We start from the raw sequence: 19,758 nt of genomic DNA, 5'->3' as shown, positions 1-19,758 counted from the left end.
AACGCAGCAAGACAACTAGCTAAGCTGTGTTGAGTAAAAGGGAGAGAGCAGGAATGAGCCATATTCACAAAGACATGGAGCATTTCCGCTATCTCCTAGCGCTGGCGTACTTGTGGCTGCCTAGCCCCAAGACAGGCATCCTAACAACATGGTACAAAGATGCCTGCCTTATGGCTAGGATTGTTTTTGTGCCAGAAGGGACACCTTCTACCACACAAAAACAATTCTTAATGGCATTTTCCCCATTTGTACGTATGCTGCAGAATGCAGCATGCACACAAAGAGGAAGTGACATGGAGAAATAAAGATATTTCTCCTTGTTACACCTAGGTCGGGTGAACTATTTTGGTTCAATCCCAGGTTCACCGAACTTTGCATATCTGGGATTGTGTCAAAAACCATGGGTGGGTGCATGGGAACACTCATACTCTACAAAACCATTTAAATTACAGGCATGACAAACACTTAGATACCTACTTTTTGCTTCCCCTTCCTGATTCACATTGTACCTGTTCAAATGCAGAGACAATCAAATGTTGTTGCTGTCGCTTGTGCACCTCCCATAATAAACCAGTGTACCATGGGCCAGTGTACCGTTTGATTTATAAATGCCAGTAATAATCCGAGCTCCAAGGCCCCTGGACCCCGGTCCCACTCCACCTGCTGCACCAATGGAAGTTAGTGGTCTGATTAAGAGTCTGGTGGTCTTGTGACTGCCAGACTCACGCAGGCGGTCCACCATCTGCAGTATTATGACTTTTAAAGTTGTAGGAGTGAGGGACCACCTGCTGCACCAGGCGGTGGTGCAGGAGCACCACATTGCAATATGAGGAGTGGGCATTGTTGCAGTCCTGCACAGCATATTATGAGTTCCTTGACTGCCAGCCTTTTCATGGTGGAGCCCCGCCATGAACAAAGGGGGGCCTACAGGGCAACCATGCCCCCCCTGCCTGGGGGATGTGGCACCACATGTCCCCCCCTGTCTGTATTCCCACAAAGTTCCAGCAAAGCATCAACTTCACCATCCATGCCATGCTGCAACATTTTTGCTGTTCCAAATGGACCATTCCCTTATAATTTCACTCTTCTATTGCATATATTACCAGAGAGCAGTGAATTTTGGGGGATAATAAATAAAACAAAAGGAATAGGAACGCTCCAAAATGCGAGAATAACAGAGTCAGCATGGACACAACACATCAACAAATTGTATAATAACACACAAAATAGTACATACCCGCGGGCAGAAACAGGCTTGCATATAAAGAAGGATGCAAAGCAAAACGGAATTTCAATTAGCCCCCCAAATAGAAAAAAACCAAATTGGAACTCAAGACCCAAAACATAAATACCCTAATACCAACTAAACAACAAAAAACAGTGATAAAAAAATTAAAAACTGAAGGTGCAGAAGGGCCAAACGGCCTCCCAAATGCACTTTTTAACTAAGAACCTGAATGTTGGGCCAATTACCGCATGCCTTTTTTTAACCATCTATATCGCTAAAATAAGACACCAAATTTCTGGAGAGGTAACCCATTTCATCCAATTTATAAAAATGGAAGTCGTACCGAGCCTGGAAATTACAGGCTCATTGCCTTGCTTGACGTTGAGGCAAAACATTTTGCATCATGTATTTTACAACAACTACAGGCATGGACGGGGGAAATGGGCATAATCCCGAAATATCAAACACGTTTTAAGCATGGTATGGGCGCCATCATGAACTTGGCAGTATTGACGATCCTAACAGAAAAAGCTATTAGCAAATAAAAAAGGACTTATTGCATGTTATATCAACCTAAAATAAGCCTTCGACAGAGTGCCACAAGATCGCCTTTGGGTGAAATTGAAAGCATGAAGATTACCACAAAAACGAATTGACATCACAATAGCAGTATATAGTGAAACCTGGGCTAGGGTGAAGCTTGGAGACAGCAGCAGAATATCTTCTAAGATGAACACAAACAACAGACTGAAACAGGTCTGCATCCTAACACCGGGTTTATTTAATCTATATCTCACCGATCTAAACAACCACCTGTTAAAAGTAAATGGCCACCCACCCAAATTTGCAAATGAGCCAATTCAGTTTCTGAAATACGTGGTTGATAGAGTGGCCGTGAGTCAAATTTCAGTCGGGTTACAAAGAGTTATCAATAACCTGATAGATTACTTCGATCGGCTAGGGTTGGAATTCAATAAAAAGAAAACAAAGGTGGTGCGTCTAGCAGGCTCCAGGCCTGTTAAATATAAATGGCATGCAAAGGGTGAACAAATAGAGGAAATCAGCTCTTATAAATACCTGTGCATCAAATTGAGCCGATGCATGTCCTTTACGAATCAGAAAACTGATATAAAAGCAAAAGCTAATTCATTATTTTTCGCTTACAAACAGCTGCAAAAGAAACTGCGCTGCCCTACCTACAGCCACCTCCTGAAAGTAATGGAAGCACAGCTACTTCCAACACTTGCATATGGCCTAGAAATATGGCACAGTCAGGAAATTGATATTCTAAGGGAGCTGCAGACAAAAGTATACACAGCAGTTTTTAATCTCCCCAAAGCCGCGTCACCAGCTCAGATACGTTTGGAATTCGGCCTTCAGAATCAGGAATACGAAAGAAAAGCTACCTTCATGAAATGTGATCCTCTGAATCCGGATCTCTGAACAATTTATGCTGGGCAGAAATAAAGCCCAGTTCGATCAGAAATCACCAAATACATGGGGTGAATATTTGAGTGCAGCCCTGGCAGCATTAGATATTCAAGAGGTTTGGGACAATAAGATGGAAAGAACAGCATTCAGCAGAGTGTGCAATGCCACTGCAAGGAAACTGTCTTTTCTGGACAAGATTGATTAAACTTTGACATGCCTGGTCAGTAATACATTCATATACAAAGCCCAAACTGCAAGCTCATTTAGCAGCACATTTTCGACTTTCATTAATAAAGAGGTTTATGCTGTAATGACAAGGAGTTTGGTCTTGACTGTTCTCATGGGGCACAGGGTCAAGACTGATTTGCATATAGCTGGGTCCAAACTGGGGTGGCATAGTGGGCAAAAGAAGAATGGATTTAACTCAGATCTTTTGACTGGGGGAAAATGTTTGCATTGTCAGCATTCCGTCCATCATTTGTTTGCTGTACCGACTAGGAGATCATAACTCAAAGGACTTGTTACCATCCTGGAAAGGCAAACATCAAGATGAAAACTGTCACTTATGTGGATACCACACAGAATCGATATACCATCTGATGTGCGCCTGCCCCACAGTAAAAGACGAAAGAAGGAAGCTCTTAAAAGTGATGTTAAATTAATTAAACAACCGCACCTGTAACTTGCTGGATGGCAGGCTCTTCAAACATTTTAATTTTTCGCGGGGTAAAGTTCTTCACATTGATCGACAACCTTCTCCTAAAAGTGGACCCGAAATAAATAAACGAGGTCGAAAACAAGACTGAATTTTAAAAATTTAAATAATGAATTACACTCCAGGAAATAACATTTTTTTGAATGTGATTGTTTTTAAATTATTTATTGTATGCTTTATCATTGTGAAATACCAAATAAAGGTATTTTTTTACTGACTGACTGACTATTGCATATATTATATTTCCCTCATTTGTGCTTTTCCAAACCAACTACAGTTTTGATGTATGGTGGTCAAAATTGAACATACTATTTTAAATAAGATCTCTTTAAAGCCTAACATATTGAGAGTATTGAGAGAACGAGTTTCAAGTACTAGCATAACATAACCCTTTTTAAGAATAATAATAATGTATTTAACTCAAAGAACAATAGTATGAACAATTTGAGTCCAAAACACACTTACTGAAACATCAGAGAGGGGTAGATACAATATCATGTGCACAAACACGGCGTTGTGTGTCTGCAGTACTGTAGTCATTCTCTAGGATGCCCGCTTATATATAATATTTTGTCCATCAGTGGTATACCAAAAAGGAAAAGGCTGCTCATTAATCACCTGTCGCAGTCCCTTGATGTTTCATGTCAGTCAATCCTTACTCCAGCCTGTAATCAGTGGCTATTGCCAGCAGAGGATTGGCACCTTTCATGGGTAGCAATCATCACCTGTCCCAAGGGGAGTCTGACCTGGCAGATGTGTAGGGATGAGAATCTATTACTAGTCAGAAGATAAAAATCCCTCCCTGTCAATCACTTCTCTAAATGGTAAATTACACACCAATATGTGGAAAGCTTGCCCAATTTACAAGCAGATATAATCTCATCCTGTGATCCATCAGTATGCCATCCTTCCAACCCAAATATTGACCAATTGAAATATGCAACCTTGCACAAAGTAATCTGGAACTGACACAATGTATAATGCAGAGGTAAAAACGTGCAATATTGTACAAGCAGTAGAGGAATTACTTCACACACACAGTCAATAACTAAAACCCTGTACCTACCCACCCAGCACAGGTAAACCTTGAAACAGAACCCAACATAATCCAGTGCCATGTCTTCCTGGCAAATCAATAATAGATACATGCTGGACTTTGAAAACTATATATTCTCTCTCAACAACCCACTCAAGAAATCTACTGACTCTATCACTGGGGATGAGTGAAATTAACACAATCAACTTCCTGACCACTTGGCACAGAGAATACACTGACTACAAAGAACAGAATATTCCAACCCCTTAAACACAGCAACTTCCTAGTTGCCTGCCCTCTTTGCACTGCGACTCAAATTGCCCACACATGCATATAGGTATAGCAAAACAGACAATGAAATGATTGGCAAGTGAGTTAATAGAAGGAGTTTGAAATATATAATTGGGACATTACATTGTACAATTGTGTTTTACATTATTTACTGATACCATTTTTACAGTGAACATATTTACAATTGTGCACATATTTTCTTCACATAGTTTAGAGAAGACAGGGTGTTGTACCAACATGCAACTTTGCTTTACCCATCTTGATATGTCAAAGTTCCCCATTAGGTTTCCCGTGTGTCTGCTCTAAATTCTTCCCTGGAACGAGACTCAGGTTAGCTATATACTCATCCAACTGCCCTTGCCATGATGCCCTTCAATGCTGAGAAATCCTCCATAAAGTTTAGGGGACCAGATTCCTCAACTCAAGGTTACTGCTCTGCTAGTTTTGAGCAACACCAACTCTAAAATCTCGAGTATCCTGAGGGCAGAGATGAAGAAGGCCTCTCCAGTGGCACATACACTATAAAGGAACTCCAATTAGGGTTGCTAAGTGGTGGAACATGCAGATAGAAAACCAAGTTACTTTTGGAATGTTCTTAGATACAACCTCATTCTAAAACGGATGTGCCAAGACCAAACATGTTACATATTGTGATAGTCGTTTTCAAAGGATCAAACTGTTGATAATGTGTGACCTGCTGCATATCCTATGGTTCTGCCTGAGTTTGACTCAGGAATGAGCGAATGTTTGTTGTACACTACATAACACCAACCTTTATGATTTTTATGAATTGGCTAAAAAAGCCATTTTACATGATGTTTCAGATGTAAACGACGGTACCACTCATTGGAGGTTATGGAAAAGAAGGACCTTGTTTGTCTACTAAGGCATTGGCACTCTCCAAATGTACCTACACAACAAAAGTGGTCGACTGAATTCTTCAGACTGGCTATTTATGGAAGGAGAATTTATAAAGTTCAGAATGGACTCTCTCAGTTTTATTATGCGTGGGGTCCATTCCTAAGATTGGTTGATGCCTGAGAGCCTTATCATTGATATCACAAGGTAGCTGTACGATATGACATCAAGTATAGATTATTCACACACAGAACAATACATGTTGGGTGAGCCTAACCGGACAGGTCTAGTTAAACACTACAGCAATTGCATAATAGGATATTGTTAGCCCTGATCACATGATATGCATACTTGAAGTAGACTAAACTAGGAGATGAGGAAGGGTCCTGGATACTGGTGAGTATAGATTACTGGCAAGTTGGAGGTTGGGACAGGTGTGGAGGAGTATTTTCTGATGTGAACTTTTGTGACATAGCTCATATATGTTAGTGTGTTAATGTATGTGTTAATATGCTGCTTTATTCTTTCATACTGTGATAAGACTTGATATGATTTGTATTTTCAAACCTGTCAAATGTCCACCTAGATTTCTCAGATAGGAGTGATAAGTCTGTCCTGTTATATAATAAGAATGATGATCAAAAAAGATAATTTGCTGAAAAGACCTACATTGGAGAGGTTAACACAAAACACTCTCCAGATTGAATTTAAAATCACTGTCTACTTCATACATGCATTCAACTAGCACCCTTTGGTTCTGGTGGCCACCTTGTAGCCTATATCTATGAGACATCACAGGTGCATTCCTTTAAGTTTGAGGAAACCATAGCACTTTTGATCTTCACAATTGTAAATACATAATTGTGTGACAAAATCCAGGAAATATTATTTACATATTCTTCTGCTAACTGTTTGAATGGATCTGGGAGAATCATAGTCAGCCCACTACCTTTTATTTTTGTCAGAACGAGAATATCATGTTTTAAGTTGGTCTTTGATGGAAACCTTTCAGTCTTTTGTTTGCTCGGTAGGCCTGTTTCACCTTCTATACATCTGTATGTTAGCCACTCATGTCCATTGAATTTTTTTTTAAAGTCTTCTGTCAATAAAGCCTGTTGGAAGATTACCATGTAGTAAATTCCTAAGGATCTGCTGCTTTCTATGCTTCCTGGTAAACAGACTGCATGAACATGTTCTTCCCTTAATTACAATGGGCTAAAAACAGAGTTTCAGCTCCTTTATTCAGTTGCTCAATATCTCCATCACCTGCACTTGCTTCCAATAACTAAATGTATTACATTTATGTTATGTTTTAAAAGCTTTGCACCAAGCCAGGGCAGCATGCATTTTCTCTCTGATTTCCCCTCCTATTGCTAAGCGGACACTAAATTCTAGTGAACTGAATTTCATCTTCATTCCTAAAGTCAGACTCTCTAGACAGTGTTAGGTTTGAAAAACCCCATTATTATAATACGCTTATTCGGTTATCATTGTGCGGCTAAATGACATGTCATATGCATTCATGTTATGAAACCAACTGAGTTATCCTTGCAAAGCACAAGCCTCAGTTAGCAAGTGTGATTCCATTTTGTATTTCACAATCCCCATTAGGCTGTGTCTGAACTAGGCCTTATTATTTGTATTGCTTGCCTCAGCAGAACACTGTATTCAGCTATTATTCCCTCCCCTGCTCAAGGTTGGATTCTGACAAACAAATGAATAGGCCATTCTGCCTTGCATTCCTATCGCTGAGGCTCAGCACGGTAACCTTGAATTGTAGACAGTATGTACCCATCTGGCAGGTGGTAGTTCATCCCTCTCTGCCTTCTTTGTTCATGTTCGGCTCCGGCCGGTAACTTTCCACTGTGGGCGTGGCTGGAGGCTCTTGGGAAAAATTATGTGTTACCAGCTGTTGGGGGGCCAGTCCCTCGGAAGACATCTTAGGGCGCAGGTCAGACTTGGACTCCTCTGCAGAGTATTGCTAATAAACAGCTATTTGTGTGCTCTACTGTCTGACCTACTCTTCATTCTTGAGAAGGCAGTGCAGGTGGTTGTAAGTAACCCGGGTGGCCCCTAAGGGCCACTTCCTTCAACAGTAGGGAAGGTCCTTTAGGCTGGTAACTCCCAATAATTGGAAAGCTCTACCCCTACATCTTCATCTCTGTACCTCTTTTGAAAAATTCAGGAAGATGGTTAAGACCCGGCATGTCTAGGCATTTGAGGTTTGATTCTCCGCTTGCACTTGGGAACCACGTTGAGGAAGCTATGCACTCTATAAATTGGTTGATTCATTAATTAACTGGTTGATGCAAGAGAACTCCCCTCAAGTACAGTCTTATCCTCATATACTATCTCCTCTCTAGATCTGCCCTCCCATTAGTCCCTTCCATGAAATCATTAGGATTTAAAATTACCCAGAAAATAATGATGAAATCCTATACATTGAAGCTCGCCAAAACGTCTTCTTTTGAACGTTTCCTCCTCAGAAAATGTTTGACCGCCAATCTAACAGGCTAGCAGGTCTGATTAAATTCTCTGCGATCTCTCTTTGAGCCATCTTACGCTCCTCTTCATGGCTGGTTAAAGAGGGAAAAAACAGACACTATTATTCCTATTTTAGGAGACCCCAAACTATTGCTTACAAAACCACATATGGCTTCATAATCACCTGCCTAATGTATCAGAGTATTCATCTCAGTCTGCCATCCAATCTAAGAAGCAAAGTTTACATCACAGGAAGGCAGAGAAATACCAGAGGTTATGAACCCTAATTCTCAAAATCATCATTAAAAGAAACAAAATCTGCCAAATTCCCAGAACTTGGAAAATCCTCTCTAAATAGCTCAGATAAAAGTGCTAGCCTTCCATATGGTTCCAGCATCTCACATATGTTATCTCTGATTGAAACCAGAACATTGATGGACTCCTCTTTGCTACTGCAGAATCTGTTTAATTTCAGAACACTCATAGATGGGCATTAGTCACTAAGAGACCTATAGACTATTGGGCCCATTCACAAGCTTCATGGTGTGGTATGTTTAGTATTAATACATTGGTAATACTAAAGGAATACAACATGCTACCAATAGACTTGTGAGTGTACATTTCCACCTCACTCTTCCTATCTGTTTTATGAGGTGATCCTCACAAATGTAAGTTTACTTCTTAGTAGAAACTGTTGGAGGGACCAGTTGGAGTGATTGGATAAAGGGAAATACTTACTACTAAATGGAAGGGGTTTAAGGAAAGGTAAAGATTGGTTTAGGGACGGCTATGGAGAGCTTTAGGGAGGGACATTCACTCACCCACAAAATAGTAAAGCTATTGCCATTCACATACTGCACTCCTAAAGTTACTACAGCAAAAAAGGGACCCAATAATGTTACATTAAATACAATTATTTAAAATAGATAAAAATATAAATAAATACAATGTATTAAAAAAGAGATATGTACACATAGTACATATTTATTTGTTAATTTTTTTAAAAATGTTTTTTAATTTGAACCTCAAGGGGGTATATTGCAGTATCAGTGGTTGGCAAAATGTTTTTCTGGACTAACTGGTGTGTCATTGTTTTCCAGCAGTAGTCACATACATTTGTAAATCAAGCCATGCACCTTTCTTCAGGGTCTGGAGACTTGCAAGTGTACACTTTTTAGCAACTTTACACTCAATTTTCTGATAGCCAAAAGTATCCAAGTTACTTAGAAGTGTTCGAGCGAGAAAATTACATGTGTAAACCATTCATAGTCTAATATTCCTGTGTGAATAATCCAGACTGTGGTTATTACATGCCGCAAGTGACTGCTCACAGAATGGCATGCTGGGAATCCTACAAAATGTATAAAAATCTCTATAGCAACTCTTAAGCATATTATGAAAGCCAAACCAAACATTCATATACAGCCAGCTTTAACCTGAGAAAGCCTGAAAGTCATACAAACCCCACTCTAAAAGTCCCTGGTGAAACTAATCGTATTCAAAATCATTTGTGCAGTGCACAAGGGCTATTGGAGTTATCTGAGACTCATATGAAGATTGGAGCCATTCTGGGAGTGCACACCATTTTGCCTCTAATTTGCTTCAGTATAGTTCCATGAGGTACATCCCAAAGGCTCAAACATTGGTTTCCACCTCCAGGGCAGACCCTTTTCAATATTTTACATTGGAATGAAATGTGCCTGCAAGGTGACATGCTGTTAGCCATACAGAACAAAACAAAGCTGCATTACAGTACTATTATTGACAATTTCATCATGCCCCTGATTGTGAACATTCACAGCTTCCAATATGTCCCAATGCACAGCTATCCAGAGCTCCATGATGCATCAGTATGCGTAAATTACCAGTTCATCTAATGTTCTAGTATGACCACCTGATCGGTGTGCATAATGATGTCATAATTCCCATATACATGCAGATGATCCATGATTTTCACCAAACACCACCAAGCACAATTAGCCAGTTTCCAGAATGACCCATTACTTGCTGATTTCAGGTATTTTAAAACAGCTCGAAGGCCACTTCACTAGTTTCGATTTTGCATCCATGTCTATATTTCGATTTCCATATTGCTTTGGGGTACTATATTATTAGTAGTTTCATTAATGTTGTTCCGGTGTTTCATAAAGGCTGATACTCTTCAGTTTATGTCCAGTATATCAATTGCAATAATGCCAAAGCATTTCCCCATAGTAACAGTAGAAGTGTACACGTAAGAGCATGTATAAAGAACACATAATTAACTGCAGGTACTAAACAGGGGTTTTTGTTATATCCAAACCTCACTTGTTTTATCTACCTAAAAAGGATAAGAAACTGAGATTCAAATCAGTGATCTTTATGTCACACACACATTTTGAGAATAGATGAATTAAACAATTGGAGATTCTTAACTTAAATATCTGGTCATGTTGGACTTGGTCTTCTCTGTAGGTCCATGCCCAAATGTGTTTCTTCATAGTCCACTTTTTTGCTGAATTCGTTTTTGTTGCCCTTAGGACTAAACAGTGCTAAAGTGCTTTTGCCCTCTCCTCTCAACATGGTAGACACAGCTTACTGGAATATTTCATTTGCTTGTAAGTCCATAGTCAAGTGGTACTATATGCACCCATTGTAGTAAGTTTTCTAGCTCTATTACTAGCCCATATGGACGTAACTTTAATGTTAAGGGAAGCACTATAAAATGTCTATTCTGGTTCCGGTGAGTCATGTGATCAAGGCTGTGGCAACACGGCCGAAACATGTCACGCTGAGATGGCAATAAAGCACTCTATTTGGTTCAGCACATTGGGGGTTCGTACCTGTTTTTTGCATTACCAGAAGAAGAGGTAATTCAGGATTTTGTGTTTACATTCCGATTTGGTGGAAAAAAGCTGTTTCCGCCTTTATGGACCCTCCTTTCAACGTGTGGCTGGCTATTTGTGCGGCCGACATCGCCGATGCGATTTCAGTCTAACTCGGAACGAGTAATCTGGAGCCATCACCCCACAGTTGAGAATTGACGAGTGAGGAACGCAGCAGACTCAAGGCAGCCTTGGCGACTCAACCGAGTCGGAGGACCTCAGCGGGACAACCTAGGTACTTTGGGGTAAGCCGTGTCACACTCAAAAACAGGGTGACTGGTGCGGGTGGAAGGATCATGCATTGTTGTAATAGACTGTTTACACTGTGCGATAGCAGTGTTTGCATAGGTGCATTAATTGACAATGCCAAACAATATGGCTACATCGGCTGGAACACTACGAAACCGGGAGGCGATGGCTGATGCTTTCTTTTGAAACTTGCCTAACTTAGATGAAGTGCTACAAGAAAATAACACAGAAACTACAAATACTAATGATATAAAATCCACAATGAAGAAACTGGAGAAATTACTCCGTATGTAGATCACCAAATGGTGGGAAAAACGTTCCCTAGAAAAATACAGAGAAGTGGGTAGAGTGCCGCGGGGATTGAGGGTTCTCATAGCTCCATCATTTGAGAAGCCCAATCCCCTAATGCTCAAAGAGTGCGCCTGACCAAACATGAGGAATCAATAAACTCTTGCAAGATATTCAAATTTGCACTGGACAAAAGTGATTACAAGATGAGGACAATATTCACATTTGCCGGAAAATTGGATATCGTCAAAAGGCAAGCACTTGGGTCTAAAAATCCAGAAATCCCCATTCCAACTGCATCTAACTTGGTGGTCTCAGATACAGACGTGAGTTCAGCTGCGAGTAGTACTGACTCTGACGACAGTGGGCCTAACACTATGCAGACCCAGGTACCTACAAAATATACACCATCAGAAGAACTTGGTTTTTTAATAGAAGGAAGCCGTCAAACGTTACTGCCACGACCACAGTCAAAGAAAGGCGTAGAAGAAACAACAGGCGCAAGCAATAAAGGAGGAAATGCAGGTGCACGTGGCTTCAACAAGAGGGGCAGAGGGAAAAAATGTATATTACATCCACACAATCAATCGCTCCTGACAACACTGTGGTGAACTTATCTGATATTATTTGTACCAAGTCAGAGATACAACTGTTGTCTTTGGGACTTTCTTTTTGCCCTCAAAATTCTTTCAATTATGTCCAATCCCGCAGACGTTTTAAAGTTTATTCGCAAGCTTAAACTTAACCTTTTCCATGCTAATGACAAGGTGAACTCGTCATGAGGCACACTGGAGCTGTGCTCATGACAAGGTCAACTCGTCATGTATAATGGGAAACCCTCTAGCAGCCAAGGTGTTAAGAAGCATTTCAATTTGAATAAAGCACAAGAACAGGCAGTCAACATCACAAGTGCCAATCTTTTTCAAGTCTCTGATACAAGCATTCTACGAACTGTGTACGAACTAAACAGCATGAATACTGACAATGTAGGGTCTACTCAAGAAGATCTACAAGAAATGGGCATCAGAAATAATCTTCCATGTAGTAGTCCTTTTCAGCCACCTTCCACATTAATCCCCTTAATGCCGAAAGATGGAATCAACACTTTTAATGATGTTGTGATTGAAGATCTTAAATCCCTCAATTACACCACTTTACGCAAACGTAAAAAACGCAAATACGGGGGCGTGGCTAGCTACCAGCCAAGATGGCCGCAATCTGAGAGAGCTCTGTGACTGAGGGACCCTCCTCTAACGATCCGACCATTAATCCGTACCCATCGCAGCTGCTAAACTGCATGACCAGAAGAGGCGGACCTTCCGGTGCACATCGATCTTACCCGTGTCCCTATCCGTGGTCTGCTTGAGGAGCTACGCCGTGGAGAAGACTGTGACCTATTTCGGCACCAGAAGCCGGGGACTCTTGTACAAGGCAAGCCCAGCGGGACCTGCACGCTGCAGCAACCATCAACCCGTGCCCATCGCAGTTTCCAAACTGCATGATTAGAAGCAGCGGACCTTCCGGTGCACATCAATCCCACCCATATCCCTGTCTGTGGTGGCGTGGGGAGCTACGCTGTGGAGAAGACTGCGGCCTAATTTGGCGCCAGGAGCCGGGGCCTCTGGTACAAGGCAAGCCCAGCTGGACCTGCACGCTGCAGTGGCCGCCGTCTCCCGCGAGCGTGCTACACCCGGGAGGACAAGGACGGCGGCGCCTGCAGCATAACAGGGGGCAGTGAGAGCTATCCAGCCTAATCTCGGCTGTCCACCCAGGATGAAAGGGACACGAAACGGACTCCACATAGGTGACGGGGCAACCCCAGGGACCAAGGAGACCGCAAAGGTGAGGAGGGAAAGCGCGCTCCCAGCACTGACCGGTAGAGTCCGACCCATCACAGAGCCGTGGGATCCTCCCGGCGTTCCACCATCCTGCCCACCCATCGGCCACTCTTCTACTCAGACTCTGCACTAAGGGACCCTTACAACGCCATTGCTACCGCTGTCGCACTATCGGCCATAAACGCAAAGACCTAGACAGCACTAGTCAGGGAGCACAAGCCGCATTTGGGCACAGACCACGACCTACTCGCATGACTCTCCCGGCGACTGGGGGGACTGACGCTATACAGGTGTGTTTTGGGGACACTGCGCTGGGCGCCCCAACCTGTACTCTACGCCCTGTAACCTACGACCTCCATAATGAGTGGCAGGGGGCCCAGGGGCCAGCAGACCTCGAAATTGGACAAGTTTGTCTATCACAAAGACCCGCCAGACGCTGCGGTAGGGGAAGCACTGCGGACGCCGCCCCAGCCCACGGGCGACACAAGTAACGCTGGTAAGATCACACTACAGTACATCATGGTGACCCTAAAGACGATACAATCCTCCATGTGTACCATATCTACTGATGTCTCCCTGATTAGGGCGGATTTTGCGAAAATGACAGATCGTCTCGTGGAAGTTGAGTAGACAACTACCGAGCTTGTGGGAGACACATCAGACCTACAGCGTAGAGTCCAAAGGCTAGAAAACAACAACGCCACGCTGAGGGGTAAGCAGGACGATCAAGAAGGCCGCTCGAGGTGTAATAATGTGCGCCTGATTGGTTTGCCAGAATCCGAAGGCGGCCCGGCCCTGGACCTGTTCGTTGAAGACATCATACATAATCAACTCCAACCCAAAGGACTGTCGAAATATTTCTCTGTGGAACGAGCCCACAGAGTACCCGGAGGGAAGCTGAAACCAGGGGTTCCACCTCGGCCCATCTTAGCCCGAATTTTCAACTTCAGAGACCGGGACGCCATTTTACAAGCAGCGCGCATGCACCCATCGATCAAAATTGATAATTCTGAAGTCAACTTCTACCCAGATTACACGGGGCTATGGCTAAACAACGAAGAGGCTTCACGGAGGTAAAAGAGGAACTGTGAGCTCGGGAGCTCAAGTACTCTATGATTTTTCCAGCAAAACTATGCGTCGAATCTGAAGGGAACACATGGTTCTTTGACTCACCGCGGGATGCCCAGGACTGGCCAGAGGGATGGAGACCGGCGAGAGGGCCGCGGAATCACGACCAGCAGCGGAACAACAGCAATCAAAGCCCTCAGGCAACCAACGGAACTCGCTAAACACGGGACGTCGCACGGTGGACACTGACACTGGTACCCATCACCTTGGTGTTTGTATATTGAACTACAACACATGCCTCCTCTCCTTCAAGAAGACGAGATTCGTCAGGCACCAAGGTAGACGGTGAGACTACTGACCGACAGTCGCAGATGGTTGAACATGGTGAGACTCTGATCACGCAAGAAGAGATACAAGCAGGTAGGACTCCTAGTCATAAACGGCACTGCGAGGTCACTCTCAGAAGGGAGGGTTCAACATCGGACACAGAAGTCTCACCCCCTTGAACAATATTCATGAGATGGGACTATAAGCACTCTGCTCAGTTGGGGTGGAGGACGGTTTCTTGTCCTCCGGGCAGGGAGGCAGGGTGGGGGGTAAGGGGTTTACAAGTATTAAGTTTGTTTTGTTTCTGTTTCTGTTACATGTTCCTAACTTTGCTGGCTTTTCACATGAGAACACGACATTCACTCTCGTTCCTATCCACACAATCAGGCACATTGGCCCGACTGAGGCGAGTCCTAGCGAGCTCCCTGTCACTTTCTGTGCGACACTGCACCCACCCTATGGGGCGATTGGTAGATGCCCTGGGGTACACTCCAGGCATGCGCATGTACCGGGCCTCGGTCCGAGTGCTGAACTTAGTGATAATGATACAATGGCACACTGGATGCTATGGCTGATCACGATCTCCCTGCGCTTAGCCACCAATCACAACCGTTGACCTCTCCTCCATTAACTATTATTTCATGGAATGTAAACGGGCTGGGCCATAAAATTAAACGGGGACTGGTCCTCCAATATTTAAAAAGGAAGGCGCCCACATTGGTTCTGCTACAAAAAACACAACTGGTGGGAGTGGCCTGCAAGACTCTGAACCGTTGGGGTTTTAAAATGATCACACACGCGGAGTTCTCCTCCAGCTCCCGCGGGTTGGGTATCCTCATCCAAAAAAGTGCTCCACTACTGATCAAACAAACATGGACTGATGACCAAGGGTGCTTTGCTGCGATCAGTTGTCAATGGGAGGGACAACCCTACTATATAATCTCGGTATACATCCCCCCGGCACTACATCAAGGGGCCTTCCAAGACCTGGGGAAACTACTACTCGAATTCCCGGAGGGGAAACTAATCATTGGGGGAGACTTCAATGCAGTACTGAACGCCTCGAGATGCTACCAGGTCAACCCAAATATTTAACGACTTCCTAGATGCTTTAGGGCTGGTGGATATGTGGAGACTTAAACATCCAAATGACCGCCAATACACATTTCACTCGGGAACCCATAACAGTCTCTCCCGGATAGACTATATATGGACTATATGCTGACACTGGCGATTCCCCCTGAAAAGATAACAACCTTGGAACACCTGCCGAGGGGGATATCAGACCACTCCCCAGTCCAACTCACCTACACAGTACAACCCACTAGACAGCAACGAATATACCCAATCTATCCGGGATATTTAAAAATTCACACGATTGCGAAAGCATTGAAATCCTCCACCACGCACTACTTTGACGAAAACCTGGAATCGGTGGACTCACCATCAATCCTATGGGAGGCATACAAGACCGTGGTTAGGGGACAAGCTATCTCCACTATCACTAGACACAAAAAAGAGCAGAGGGCAACCATAGAGTCGCTGGAAACAGCGGTCCAGACAGCAGAATTAGCCCATACCACAGATCCCACGGAGGACATGGTGCAAACACTAACACTAGCGTCTCAAGAATACAGGGCCTATGCAGAGGACATGGCAAAAACTAGACTGACTGACACACTACATTGGATCTACTAATTAAGGGATAAGACACGGAAAATGCTTGCATGGCTTGAAAGAAAGGACAGAGCGAATCAGTGGATTGCCACGTTAGCGCTCCCAGATGGCACGCACACAACTTCTCCCCCAAGAATACTAGAGGAACTGGCCACCTATTACGAAACCGTATACACCACACGAGGCGGGGTGACAGAAGAGGATAGTATGCAATTCCTCCAGGACATACCCCTTACCACGCTATTGCAGGAGGATGCACAAGCTCTGGAGGGAGACCTAACAGGTGAGGAATTGGGGAAGACCCTAGCAGCCCTGCGCACTGGCAAGGCAATGGGCCTGAACGGATTACCTGTAGAACTATAGAAAGCGATGGCAAGACAGATCATCCCATATATGCTTCCCATGTATAATAATTGCTTACAACAGGGCATACTCGCGACTGACCAAAGATTAGCCACCATTGTCACGGTGCACAAGCCTGGCAAGCCACCTGACCAGACGTCCTCATATCGACCGATCATACTGATGAACGTCGATGCGAGAGTATTGGCGAAACTCCTAGCACTGCGACAGCAGCCCCATCTCACAACATTGGTACACCCAGACCAATCGGGCTTTATCCCCGGGCGAAACACATCTCTTAATCTGAGGCGCCTGAATGGAGTCCTGCACCGCATCCCCATGCTGCGGGAAGACGTGGCCATTCTGTCCCTAGACGCGACAATGGCATTCGATCTTGTGGAGTGGCCATTCCTTTTCGCAGTACTCAGAAAGATGGGCTTCGGCCCTAAATTTTGTGGCTGGATTAAACTCCTTTATACAGCACCCCTGGCGCAAGTGGTTGCCAACGGACATACATCGCATACTATCACACTGGGCTGCGGAACGAGGCAGGGGTGACCTTTATCCCCGCTACTGTTCGCACTCATATTGGAGCCATTGGCGGTGAAAATTCACTTGGATCCTATGATCCGGGGGATCACGTGGGAGGCGGGATGGGAGGATCGTATCTCCCTCTACGCCGATGACGTATTACTATATCTCATGTCACCTGCCTCGTCCCTGGCAGCCCTGATGGCCGTACTCAAGACCTACGGGGAAGTGTCGGGTTATACAGTTAACTGGGCCAAATCGCTCCTTTATGTTTTACGCGGTCAAACGCCAACGCTACCCCCGGCCTGCACCCTACAAACTGTGACCAGAGGGTTTAAATACCTGGGGATATTCGTTACTCCACAGGAATCGATTTTTGTGGATGAAAACTTACTGAAACATCTACAGAGGCTAAAATCTGACACTGTTGGGAAGGGCTGCGCTATTCAAGATGCTTTCACTCCCAAGGTTCCTCTATGCGTTGCAAAACACCCCATTTCCGGTCCCTCTCACCTATTTCAAGTCAATAGACGCAGAAATCTCCGCACTATTATGGGACGGAAAACCAGCCTGCATAGCACGTTCCAAATTGATCCGCAGCTGGTACGACGGGGGGATCGCCCTGCCAAGTGTTAAACTGTACTACTGGGCTGCACAACTAATGGTGGTCAATCCGTGGCTACATGCTCCACAACAGTATCCAGCTTTCAGTCTTGATAGGACTGTCCTTCCCCCAGATCAGCTTATGAGGGCTCTTTATACTAACAAACAACGTCACACAGACACACATTCACAGGCCCTACGGCCCACACAATTAAGATCTGGCACACGGCCCAGAGGGCCTTGGGTTGGGAGGGAGTGCTCACACTAGCCACACCACTCTGGGACACACGTCGTCTGGGTACCTTGGCGAATACTAAGGGATTTAGACAATGGGACCTCATTGGGATCTCCAAAATAGGTGACTTGTGGATAAGGGGGGAGATCATCACCTTTCCAGCCCTGCAAGAGAAGTACGGTATGGCGGATACTGAGCAGTATCGCTATGCACAAATCAAGCATGCGTTGCAAGGGGCCATTCCACCAGGTACGACACTGGCCGAATCCTCCCCCCTGGAGGATAGACTTCTCACCGACCACATACCGCAAGCTCATTAACAATCTCCCTGACCCTACGGTAGTTCTCCGTAGCAAATGGGAGATAGAACTAGGAGACATAGATGATGAAGACTGGTTGTATGCACTAGCATCGGCAAGAGAGGCCTCCATACCGTCACGGCTTAAACTCGTACAGTTAAAGATACTCCACAGAATATACTATTTCCGCACGCTCCTGCACAAGCTAGGTCGCATCCCAGACTCGAACTGCCTACGGGGTTGCGGATCCCCCGGTACATACTTTCACATCCTATGGGATTGTCCTCGAATACAATCATACTGGGCCGAAGTTCTGTCCGAAATCTCTGAAGCGTGTGGGGTGGAACTACAGAGCGAACCTAGGTGTTGTTTATTAAGTATTTGGTCACCAACGGATCTGAATCGAGGATTACAAACCTGGGCGATGCTGGGTCTGGCCCTTGCAAAGCGGAACATTGCTAGGAGGTGGGGTTCCGGACTGACACCCTCATGTACACAATGGGGGAATGATATGGATGCAGCTATGGTAGCGGAAAAGGCAGTTTATGCGCATAGGGGCTGTCCCAAATAATGGTCCAGAGTCTGGGGAAAATGGAACGAATATCGGGGAAACTTATGTGAACCTCCACAAGATCTGTCTGAACTTGAGGCAAGCCCATGATGGGGTAAACTTGAAATATTAACGTCACAGGGGATATATGATATTATGTGAAGTGAGAAGATAAAGATCTATCATTGTTACTTATATCAGTGGTTACTGGAAGGATGGGTGTCAGACCACATGAAGCCTTGAGCACACCCATGGGGGATGGGACCTCCCAGTTTCAATTTCTCTCATATAACAAACAAATTGTACGAATAAATGGCAGGCACTGTTCGCTCTATGATATGCTGTAATGTGTAATAAGAAGGAATTGATGTATGTATATGCAGACTGAAAATGATTAATACCTGTATTGTGTAACATAATGAAAAGCCAATAAAATTGTTTTACAAAAAAAAACGCAAATACATGAAAGTACAGTATTCCAAACTTATGCGTAAATTAACACATAATTCCAATTTCATTATCAATAAAGCGGACAAATGGGGAAAATATCATGATCTGGCCACGAACTTTACATATGGAGGAAGCAGATTGGCATCTCAATGACAATACCTGTTACAGAAAAGCCACATTCAAGGACATAAGATGCATAAAGGAGACAGTGGTGAAGGAATTGGGCCAATGGAAAAGGGATGGATTACTGAGCAAACATGAATACAACTTTTTAAGGAATGAATTTCCAGTCACTCCAACTCTGTACTCCATCCCAAAGATACACAAAAAAATAACGCCAATACCAGGGCGTCCAATAATTTCAGCCCAGCGTAGCCTCCTTGAACCTTTGGCG

Source organism: Lissotriton helveticus, chromosome 10 (assembly GCF_964261635.1).
Source record: "Lissotriton helveticus chromosome 10, aLisHel1.1, whole genome shotgun sequence".
Lineage (NCBI taxonomy): Eukaryota > Metazoa > Chordata > Amphibia > Caudata > Salamandridae > Lissotriton > Lissotriton helveticus.
The sequence above is the reverse complement of the archived record's forward strand: the minus strand, read 5'-3'. Positions refer to the sequence as shown.